Below are 12,006 nucleotides of genomic sequence, written 5' to 3'. Positions count from 1 at the left end.
GAAGAAATCTTCTCTTAGGAAAGAAGGGCAGCTAAAGCATCAACTGGTGGGCTCTAAAAACACACAGGCTGGACCGGCCAAGCCACGTGCGAGTTCCCTGGTCGCGACTCCGGGGAACTTAGTGAGAGTCACCTGAAGCACCTTAGTGCACGGTAAGGGAGGGGTGGGTTAACCAGAGAAACAAAGCCGCGTTTCTCTTTTTAAAAGCTATGTTTTGGGGCTTGGCTTTAAGGCCATAAACCCTGGGGTCCGTCCTCTTTACTATGGCTATAGGTCCAAGAGGGGTAACGTCCTAATGAAGGGGAAGGGGGCAATATGCAGATATGCTACCCTAACTTCAAAGCGCAGCCATGTGGTGAGGTGTGAAACTCCGTTTCCATTGGCAACCTTTGACTTGCAGAGATGCTTGGTCTGGAGAACCATAAACGGTGTTGTCTTTATGATGCCAAAACAGATAGCAGGAAGAGAGTTACGTGTTTTCCCACAGATCAGCCATGGTGGGGAACGCTGTTGTTTTACACGGGTCCAAGTTGGGTGTAATGGCGCTGGTCTCCTTTGTCCAGAGGCATCATGGGAGAGAGTTCCAGGGAAGCACATGCTCTGTAGCAGGCAGCACAGGTCTTGCCCATCCATAGGCAAGCATGAGATGCAAAGCAAGCTATACAAACAGCAGTAATCCCCGAGTCACCAAATGCACAGATACACAGACATGAGACACACACACACAGCATCAACACAATACAGAAATGCAAACACGAGCACCCATGGTAACAGGCTGGGGAAGGGAAGACCAATTGGGGAGGCATGCCTCCGCTTCGCTTCCCCAGCCGCCCTGCCAGGAGCCGCACAACATGTGTGAAAGAGTCGCAGGTGGCTCCCGAGCCGCAGTTTGGCCACCCCTGATATTGAGTGATAACTGAACGATCACACAGAATTGATATTCTGTTTGCCAGGCTGTACTTAGCAACTTGGACTGCCAGCCCGGAGGTCTCTTGCAAATACGAGTGAGGACAGGCTGAAGGCTCGATGCGTGGCCAGGTTCAGGGGGGTGGTCTGCTGAAAGTGGAGGGGCAAGGGAGAAAACAATGGATCGGTGCTGGGATGTTCCAAAATTGCACCAGCCTGCAAACCTCACCCTTCTGTAAAGATAAGTGCAAAGTCCTACACTTAGGTACAAAAAAATCAAAGGCACAGATATAGAATGGGAGGGACTTGGCTTGACAGCAGCACGTGTGAAAGGGATCTAGGTGTTCTGGTTGATCACAAGCTAAACATGAGCCTGCAGTGCGATGTGGCTGCGAAGAAAGCGAATGCCATCTTAGGGTGCATGAACAGAAGCATTGTGTCCAGATCACGGGAGGTGGTCGTTCCGCTCTGTTCTGCTCTGGTCAGGCCTCACCTGGAGTCCTGTGTCCAGTTTTGGGCTCCACATTTTAGGAAGGACATTGATAAGCTTGAGCGTGTCCAGAAGAGGGCAACCAGGATGGTGAGAGGGTTGGAATCCAAGTCTTACGAAGAAAGGCTGAACGAGTTGGGTATGTTTAGCCTGGGAAAGAGAAGGCTTAGAGGGGACATGATTGCAGCCTTCAAGTATTTGAAGGGCTGTCGTGTAGAAGATGGAGCCGATCTCTTCTCTCTTGCTCCGGATTGCAAGACTTGATCTAATGGGTGGAAATTACAAGGGAGTCGTTACCGGCTAAATATCAGGAGAAACTTCCTAACTGTAAGAGTCGTTGAGCAGTGGAACGGACTGCCTTGGGAGGTGGTGTTCCTTCGCTGGACGTTCTTTCGGCTATGCTCCTGCAGAGTGCAGGGGGTTGGACTAGGTGACCTTCAAGGTCCCTTCCAACTCTAACAGTCTGTGACTCTATGATTATGCCTAGAAATTCAGCCTCAGTATGTGTAGAGATGTGTGCTTTCTTTATAGTGAGAGACAAGCACTTCATAAACGTGCAGAGTGTTTGCAGTCTTAGCATTCATAGAGAGATTATTCTTGGTTCAGATATATTTTGTTCTATACCAAGACTTCATCTATCTGTAGCAAGCAGTGAGGGGGATGAAGACATCCTGGATATTGCCCCCCCCCCCAAGCCTTTTGGTCTTCTGCAGGGAAGTACAATTTTGTTTCCTTGTACTTAGAGGATCCAGGCCTCGAAGTCTCTGAGCAAGGCAAATCACAACACGTTGAGTACAAAATATTTTTTTCTGATCAAAAATGAAAGAACATTTTGTATATATACCATTTCAAACAGTTGAAGGATGTTTTTAAAATTTCTTTATTGTAAACAGATATAAATTTACAACTGTACAATGACATAAGTAAATAAAGTCATCATATATTATATATTGGAGCTGCGGTGACTCGAGTGGTTAAGATCCTGAACTGCAGGCTGTGGAAGGTCGGTAGTTCAGCAGTTCGAGACCCGAGTGTGCCGCATGACGGAGTGAGTTCCCGTCTCTAGTCCCAGCTCCTGCCAACCTAGCAGTTCGAAAGCAAGAAATTGCAAGTAGATAAATAGGTACCACTTCGGTGGGAAGGTAACAGCGTTCCGTGCGCCTTGGTGTTTAGTCACGCCGGCCACATGACCATGGAAACGTCTTCGGACAGCGCTGGCTCTTCGGCTTTGAAACGGAGATGAGCAACGCAACCCTAGAGTCGGATTCAACTGGCTTTCGAGCAAAGGAACCTTTACCTTTACTTTATTATGGTAAAGAAGAAAAGGGAACTCTAGTAAAGTCCATATCCTCCAGTGAGCACATAGTAATATTTTTTGCTGAACATTATTTAATCCGTGCATTTGATTCCCATGATTAACAAAAGGATACCATTGTTGTACAAACATTTCTTGCGTAAATTTTTTCTTTCCTCTTAAACACCTCAGTCTTATCTTGTTCCTACATATACACAGCAGCTGCATGGAATGGCTTCCCTAAGAGAGTCTAAATGGGCTCAGAATGGTGCCGGGGTGGGGGTGGGGTGGGACAACAACTGCCCCTGACCCCACCCCCACTAGTATTTCACTAGTATTCCTGCTCCATTTGCACAGAGACTCGTGGCACAGCAAAAATAACCCCTCCCCAGTATGGTTTTTGCGAAAGAAAACAGCTTGTGGGGGAAACCAGAGCCCGGTCTCCCCTCCGCAGGGCCACTCCGAACACATTTGGACTCTCCCTTTTTGTGTGTTTGTTTTCAGAAGCCGTTTCCCAGAGCTGCTGTGTGGCCGCAGGGAACACGTAAAAACACGCATAAACAATGGGGGGGGGGGGGAGGTACCCAAGGCCCCCCCCTATTAACCAATGCCTCCCTCTAAGCTGTGGAGTCTTTTGGGCAAAAATCCTACTTTGTGAGCTCCTGGCATTAAAGTTAGGAGCGAGCCATTTGGCTGCTGCATAAATCAGTTTGCTCTGGAGCCCATCCTTCCTGAGCGAAGACAAAAAGGTGTGAGCCGGAGGCTAAAAAACCTGTGAGCTAGCTCACACTAACTCAGCTTAGAGGGAACACTGGAAGTAATATACAGTTTGGTTCTGAACTAAACATTTGTGCCAGTCTGGCCAGGGGTATACTACCATCGATCTAGCCACTTAATTCCGGGTAGGCTCTTGGGTTTTCGTCCTTACCGAGAAGCAGTCGGTCTCCCTGGACATGAGCCAGGAGCAGAACTGAAAATGGTCACAGCATCTCTGGCCCTGAAGGTCGGCCCGGCCTGCATGGTTTGCAGGCTTGATCATCCACCATTCCCATCAGCCAATGGATTGACTTGGGTCTTTGCAGCTCCTCTGTAATGTGGTTCTTTTGCTGTTTTTACCTTTCCCCCTGTTTTTGGTTACCGTTGAGCCCAAGTGATAGGCCAGGAGAGAATCCCCGTATAGCAGCTTTTCCTCCACTCCTCGAGGAGCTTGACAATTCGCCAAGACTGGCAGCCTGCTTCACGACAGCCACAGCAGGCAGGGTGAGGCTCCTTGAAAAATGGTCAAGCGGCTGGAGGGTGGAACACCGAGAGCTATCAAGACGAGCCGCGAGGGCACCGTCTGGGTCTCGGCCTGCAGCATTTGGCAGCCCCCGTGGCTGCCAGGCCCACCAGCTGACCCAAATGTAAACCCAGCCGGCTGGCAGTGGAAGGAGGAGCCGCATTAGGACTCGGAGCGTTCCCAAGCGGAACAGAAGCATAGAGCTGTAAGGGACCTCAAGGGTCCACGAGTCCAACTAGGGTTGCCAGACCCCCCCCTGGTCTGGGTGGGGGTTCACCCGCTTTTTGGGGGGGTTCAACCTACCCCCAAGCCCAAACACCCACAGCCACCTCTCTCCCTTCTCGAGAGAGGGGCGGCTGCGGGCCGCGTCCCTGAATTCCAAGCAGCATTGCTGCTTGGAGATCGGGCACACGGGGCTGCCGGTTGGAAGCACTTAAAGGGGGACCCCTTTAAGTGCTTTCAGCCAGTGGGGACTGGACCCCGCACGTCCGATCTCCAACCGGTAATGCTGTTTGAAGATCGGGCGCGTGGGACTACAAACTGGAAGCACTTAAAGGGACTCCTTTAAGTGCTTTCAGCCGGTGGGGACTGGGCCCCACGCGTCCCATCTCCAACCGGTAATGCCACTCAGAGATCGGGCATGTGGTGCTGCCAGTTGGAAGCATTTAAAGGGACCCCTTTAAGTGTTTCTGGCAGGCAGGGACCAGGCCCCGCATGCCAGATCTCTGAATGGTGATGCCACTCAGAGATCAGGCACACAGGGCTGCCGGTTGGAAGCACTTAAAGGGCCCCCTTTAAGTGCTTTCAGCCGGTGGGGACTGGGCCCCGCGCGTCCGATCTCTGACCGGTAATGTTGCTTGAAGATCGAGCGCGTGGGGCTGCAAACTGGAAGCACTTAAAGGGCCCCCTTTAAGTGCTTGCAGCCGGTGGGAACTGGACCCCGCACGTCCGATCTCTGACCAGTAATGTTGCTTGAAGATCGGGCGCGTGGGGCTGCAAACTGGAAGCACTTAAAGGGCCCCCTTTAAGTGCTTTCAGCCAGTGGAGACTGGGCCCCGCGCGTCCGATCTCCAACCGGTAATGCCACTCGGAGATTGGGCATGTGGTGCTGCCGGTTGGAAGCACTTAAAGGGACCCCTTTAAGTGCTTCCGGCAGGCAGGGACCAGGCCCTGCATGCCAGATCTCTGAATGGTAATGCTGCTCTGAGATCGGGCACGTGGGGCTGCCAACTGGAAGCACTTAAAGGGGCCCCTTTAAGTGCTTGCAGCCGGTGGGGACCGGGCCCCATATGTCTAATCTCCAAGCTGTAATGCTGCTCGGAGATTGGGCATGTGGTGCTGCTGGTTGGAAGCACTTAAAGGGACCCCTTTAAGTGCTTCCAGCAGGCAGGGACCAGGTCCCACATGCCAGATCTCTAAATGGTAATGCCGCTCAGAGATTGGGCGCATGGGGCTGCCAACTGGAAGCACTTGGAGGGATCCCTTTAAGTGCTTGCAGCCGGTGGGGACAGGGCCCCACATGTCCGATCTCCTAGTAGTAATGCTGCTCGGAGATCAGGCGCGTGGTGCTGCTGGCCGGAAGCGCTTAAAGGGGTCCCTTTAAGTGCTTCTGGCCAGCGACAACTGGACCCCATGGGCCTGAACTCCAAGTGGCACTGGTGCTTGGAGTTCAGGTGCACAGTGGAGGCCGCCTCCTCCCCACTTGCAAGATTTAAAGGGCCGTCCACCTGATCGGGAGGCCCTTTAAATCTTGCCGGATGTTAGGGAGAGGGGTGGCCTCCCGCGATAGTTCTCGGGGTTGGGGCTTGGAGCAGGGACATCCCTAATGTGAGATCATCATGTTGGGGATGCCCCGCCCCCTCCGGGAACGCCCCGCCCCCAAGTTCCGGTGGCAAAGACGGACTTGGCAACCCTAAGTCCAAACCTTGCTGAACACAGGGAATTCCCCTCTGTGGTAGGGTTGCCAGCCCCCAGGTCCAGGCAGGGCTTCCCCCACCCCGAGCCCTGGCCCCAAGAGCGACCACCTGCCCAACGACCCCTCTCCCTCTGCTCCTGCCCGATTTAAAGGGCTTCAGCTGATTGGCAGGGACCATGTGGCCTGCCGACCAGCTGGAGGGGCCTTTAAATCTAGCAGGAGGGGGGAGAGGGGCGGTTGCGAGCCGAGTGTGTGACCCGCGCCTGCCCCCCTCCCTTCCTCCTGCTTGATTTAAAGGGCCCTTATTGGCATTGCCCTGGACACGTAAGAATTAGCCACGCAAACCGAGCTTGGGTAGGGGCTCCAGTCTGGCCTTCAGGCCACCATCTTCTTTCTGCCCGGAGTGAAAGAGAGCAGCCTCACAATGATCGCAAACGCATTATTCAGTATTCCTGTCCACCTCCAGAATGCCCCCCCCCAAATGACCCCACTGCAGCGACAAGGGTTCCTATGTCCAGAGGAAGGGGGACACCCTCCAGGATCCCTGGCCAGGCTGGCCTAGGGAGAAATTCCTACCTGACCCCAAAATGGCGATTGGCATTGCCCTGGACACGTAAGAATTGGTCACACAAACCGAGCTGGGTAGGGACTCCAGTCTGGCCTTCAGGCCACCATCTTTTTACTGCCCTGAGTGAAAGAGAGCGGCCTCACGATGACAGCAAACGCATTGTTCTGTGGAGCTGGCATCATCTCCGTGTCGACATCGTAACAGATGCTTTCCCTGTTTTCTTTGAATGGTAATACTGGCAGGGTCTGATCTGTAAAGGCTCCGTAGAATTCCCCCCCCCCAGGAGCCCCCTTTGAGTTAGATTTGAGAATAATGTGTGGCTAAGGGGCCTTGGCGTCTAGTCATACCGGCCACATGACCACGGAAATGTCTTTGGACAGCGCTGGCTCTTCGGCTTGGAAACGGAGATTTGGATTTGACTGGCTTTCGAGCAAGGGAAGCCTTTACCTTCAAGTGAAAAATGTTACATACCGTTTGACTCTCAGTTTCTACTAAATGTTAGCAATTGGAAAATATAGCACCTTCTCGTATGTATGGTGGAATTTTTGGAGGTCTAGGAATTCTGGGATGAAATACTAAAATAGTTGTCAACATTTTGTGTCAGGGAGGACAGGGTAGAAATTGAAATAAATAAATACGTGAATGAAGCCAAGGGAATGGTCACCAGCCACTGGACTGTGTCTGGAATTCAGTACCATCCTATCTCTTTGCCTGATAACGTCTTAGGCACCGGGAGACCCTCTTCGGCACGACATAACATCTGAACCAGACCCTGTCCTGCCCGGTGGCGAACATTTTGCCATGCCAAAATGGACTAAAAACCCCAAAAAACCTCATACAAGCCCAGGAAGAATTCCGTTTTCAGTTACAATCTGAGTCCAGGTACTAGGTACTATTACATCAGTATTGGCTCCTGGCAGCATCAGATTTTTCTGACCAAATGAGAAAGGTACACAATTGACCCGTTGCTATAGGAAAGTGTCCCTGACCATGGGAGCAAACTATCAAGAATGAGGCCTCTGATTAATATCTTTGCCTTTGGTAACAGACAATAATAGTAATAATAAAATATGCATCTTGGTCAATTTATAAATCATTATTGCACTGTAATGTCTGGAGCCACTCTGTAATATCATTGGTTTGACCACTGGGGAAGGCTAATCGGCCAAAATGTGTATGGTCAAGTTCAATAATGGTGGTTTTGGGCACCTCTTGTGTTCAGCCGAGTCTCTCTGAACAAGGAGCTTTTGGGGGACCGGGCTGCTCTCTTTCACTCAGAGCAGAAATCAGGTGTTGGCCTCAAGACCAAACCGGCGTCTCCAGCTCAGCTTTCACGGCCCATTCTCCCGTGCCGAGGGTAATGCCGGTCGCCGTTCTGGGGTCAGGAAGGGATTCCCCCCCAGGACAGATTGGCAAGGGATTCCTGGAGGGTTCCCCCCCCTTCCTCTGGTCACGGAGCAGGGGTCACAAGGGGGGAATTTCCTGTGTTGAGCAAGGGTTGGCCTAGATGACCCTTGAGCTCCCTTCTACCTCTGTGTTCCACTTGGGAAGGCTCGGGGGTCGTAATGCGGCTCCTCCGTCCGCTGCCAGCCAGGCCCATAGGTACAGCGGGGCATCCCGGGGCCTGGCCCCCCGACTTACTACAAAGGCCCCCCAACTTCCAATTTTTAATTTTATTTGTGGTGCTCCCTGGGGGGGGGGTTTGCCCCCTGAGTTATTTAAAGGCCCTCTGAATGAAAAAATCCTGGCTGCGGCCCTGCTGCCAGCTGGCTGGGTTTACGTTTGGGTCAGCGGGTGGTGCTGGGGAGCCACAGGGGGCTGCCGACTGCCACTCTGCCACTCTCGATAGCTTTCAATGGTGCTCCACCCTCGAGCCCCTCCGCCATTTTTAAGGAGCCTCACCCTGCCTGCCGATGCTGTGGTGAAGCAGGCCAATGCGCCCGGCAACTGTCAAGCAGCTCAAGAGCCAACTGAAAAGCTGCTATCAGAGGTTAAGACGCTGAGCTGCAGACCGGAAGGTCGGTAGTTCGGCAGTTCGAGACGCGAGTGCTGCGTGACAGAGTGAGCTCCCGTCTCTGGCCCCGGCTCCTGCCAACCTCGTAGTTTGAGAGCAAGGAACTGCAAGTAGATCAATAGGTACCGCTTCAGTGGGAAGGCGACAGCGTTCCGTGTGCCTCGGCATCTAGTCACGCCGGCCACATGACTACGGAAACGTCTTCGGACAGTGCCGGCTCGTCAGCTTGGAAACAGAGATGAGCACCGCAACCCTAGTGTCGGATTCGACTGGCTTTCGAGCAAGGGAACCTTTGCCTAGGAATTTCCTCCTGGGCCATCACGGACCCATTTCCACAAGGCTGGCTGCTTCCAGGCAGCAGGGACTCCACGCCTCTCCTTACCCTGCTCACGACCTCACAGGGCAGGAAGCGCCGCACAAACTTCCCCGGGGGCCTCCGCGGAAGGTGCAGGGCCCAGGAGGGGGCAGGGTGGCCAACATTGCCCCTTCTGAAACAGGCAGTCGGGGAGCAAATTAAGGCGAGGGAGACTCAGGGCCAGCATCTTTAACTTTAAAAGAAATGGACTCACTCCAAAGGAGGAGAACGGGTGTTGAACTCACGGCTGGGCCTCCTCAGCTTCCCGAGGCCCCAAGAAGACTGAGGCCCCCACCCCAGGAGGCAGCTTTCACCAGCCCTGGGAACGGCACATCTGGAAGGCTACACTCTGGCGGTCCGAAAGCACAGGAGATCCCAGAAGAAGAGGAGGAGGAAGAAGAAGAGGAGGAGGATTTATACCCTCCCCTTCACTTGGAGTCTCAGAGCGGCTTACAATCTCCTTTCCCTTCCCCTCCCCACAACAGACACCCTGTGAGGTAGGTGGGGCTGAGAGAGCTCTGACAGAAACTGCTCTTGAGAGAACGGCTCTTGAGAGAACTTGTGACTGACCCAAAGTCACACCAGCAGCTGCATGTGGAGGCGTGGAGAATCAAACCCGGTTCTCCTAGATTAAGAGTCTGCGCTCCGAACCACTACACCAAACTGGCTCTCAAAGAGATGCTGCAGCAGAGCAAAACTTCACAGGCCAAGCAGACAGCCTGCGGGAACCAACTGCCAACCAGCCGCTGCAATTGAACACCGAGGAACTGAGCCGGAGGGACCGGTTGGCCAACGAGGAGCCAAACCGACACACCGATCCCAGGGGCCTAGAGAAACGGAAAGGGAGCTGAGCTGATGAGCTGAAGACTTGAGCCACGCCGCAGGAGCCACGCCACCGCCAACCTGAGCTTCCTGCTCTCAGCCAGGCCGGCACCCGGATGGCGTGGGCTGGCCCGCACGATGGCCTGGTTCCGACCATCAGATGGGAACAAGGTGGGGAGGCCTCCTCCTGACCCCTCCTGCTTCAGAGACAGGGCAAATTGGGGAATGGGCATCGCCCTTGTGGGGCCCCTCCTGGCTATGAGCCTGCACGATGGACTCGTTTTTCAACACTGAGCCCATATTAATAGTGGCCGTTGGTGCTGTGGAGCAGCTCAGGTACCTCTTTCATTGAGGCAACCTTTGTTCCCGGCGGTCAGAGGGAGGGGAGCTCTGTGAGGAGGGATGAGGCAGGAAACCTCCGGGTTGCGGGACAATGAGCAGAACCAGCCGAACGGAGATTAGATTTATACCCCGCCCTTCACTTGGAATCTCAGAGTGGCTTACAAACTCCTTTCCCTTCCCCTCCCCACAGCAGACACCCTGTGAGGCGGGTGGGGCTGAGAGCGCTCTGACAGGAACTGTCCTTGAGAGAAGAGCTCTGACAGAACTACGGCTTGCCCAAGGTCATCCAGCAGCTGCAAGTGGAGGAGTGGGGAATCAAACCCGGTTCTCCCAGATTAGAGTCCACGCACTTAACCACTGCACCAAACGGAGAGGTGCCAGGCAGGAGCTGGAGGCTCCCAAAGATTGCCGCAGTTCGCCTCACCTCGGGGAGAAGCGGACAGAGTGCCTCAGGACCGAACCCCATTCTCCAACAAGGAGCAGTGCATCCTGGAGGCTCTCGTTCTGTTTCACAAGCTGCACCCCTGTTCCCCCCCCCAAAAAAACAATCTCCATCACGCCACTCCGAACTGGGTGTTTCCAGCGACTCTCAGTTCTTGGCCTGAGGAAGGAGTTGGGGGGTGGGGTGGGCTCAGCTAGCACACCCTGAGGGCTGGATGACCGGCCTTTCCCTTCCAATGAAGAGTCTGATCCTTTCCCTTCCGTCCTGCCAGGAAATCCCAGACTTCCCTGGGGCCCAGGCTCCGAAGCTCTGTCATGGCATGGGCTCTGTGGTTCATCCTGAACGGGAGCCCAGGCCGAGGCAGCACCCAAAGCCAGCCGATCGCCTTGTTGAGAGCAAATCGGCCTGCGGGTCCCGCAGTGCCCGACGCCGCGTCTTTTCTGGATCGCTGAGGCACAGAATTGGGGAGAGCTGTGTGTCCATCAGTCAAGGTGGGAGCGTGCCGAGGAGACAGTGTCCCCCTTGGGGTCCCGAATCCCTGGGCCTGCCTCCAGCAGGAGAGTGACAGGCTGGCCTTCTGGGCTTTCTGCAGGGAGTGAGGCATTCAGCGTCCCCCCCCCACGCCCCACCGGCTCCATCTTCCTTTCAGATGAAGCCAAGGAAGGCCTCCAGGTGCTACTGCAGGAGCTGCTGAGGGAAGACCCGTCTGCTGGGCGTCTGGCGGGGCTCCTTGACGTAAGCGTGTGGGAGAGAAGTGTTGGATGTTAATATCCAGCAGTCAGATCATGATGATCTATGTGACAGCAGGCAAGCTGCTGATAGCAAGTTCTGACCGGTGCAGACCAGCTATGGTGTGAGGTCAGTGACAATGACTCAGCAAGGTGCTGATTGGTCAATCAATGTATATATGTGGACAAGTACTGCTCTGTACACTTCTCTTCTTTGGATATGGTGTTTGGCGGAGCAGTTTGTCAGTGGATTATATATATTGTAAATAAATCTGTACATAGTTTACCACGGGACTGTCTTGGTGTGGTGCTGTACAGAACCTACTCTGCAGTGAGTGCTGGTGTGGCTGGTAAAGTCCTGGTGGCTGGTGTTGCCGGAAAGCTTCCTTACACGCACTGCGCAACAAGAAGATGGCGGCGAACGTAGGTCTCTTTTGAGGCTGAGAAGCAAAGATGAGCCTGGCAGGGAGAAATGAGCACATCGGCGTCAGCAGAACCACATGAACCAACTTCTTTAGACTTTACCATTAATACAAAAAAAGCATTATTCTCTGTAATTATTGAACACCTTGCACTGTCTGTAAATTGGGTTTATCGGGTTGGAGATGTGTTGGATCTGTCAGCAGTGAAGACCAGATCTGGCATATACATGGGCTGGGGTCATTTCCTGCAGGAGCGCACAGGAGCGGAGCTCCAGTAAAGAGCCCAGGGCACATGCAACAAGCCCCACCCCCTTCTCCCAGCAGCCCTCAGTCAGAGCAAGAAGCAGCCAGGTAAGTTGCAGAGCTCCTCCCAGCCCCCCAGTCCAAAACAGTCCAGTGGCACCTTTAAGACCAAGACTTATTCAGGTA

This window comes from Gekko japonicus, unplaced genomic scaffold (genome assembly GCF_001447785.1).
Source record: "Gekko japonicus isolate JY-2015 unplaced genomic scaffold, Gekko_japonicus_V1.1 scaffold3005, whole genome shotgun sequence".
Taxonomy (NCBI): Eukaryota; Metazoa; Chordata; class Lepidosauria; order Squamata; family Gekkonidae; genus Gekko; species Gekko japonicus.
This window is presented reverse-complemented; position numbering follows the sequence as displayed.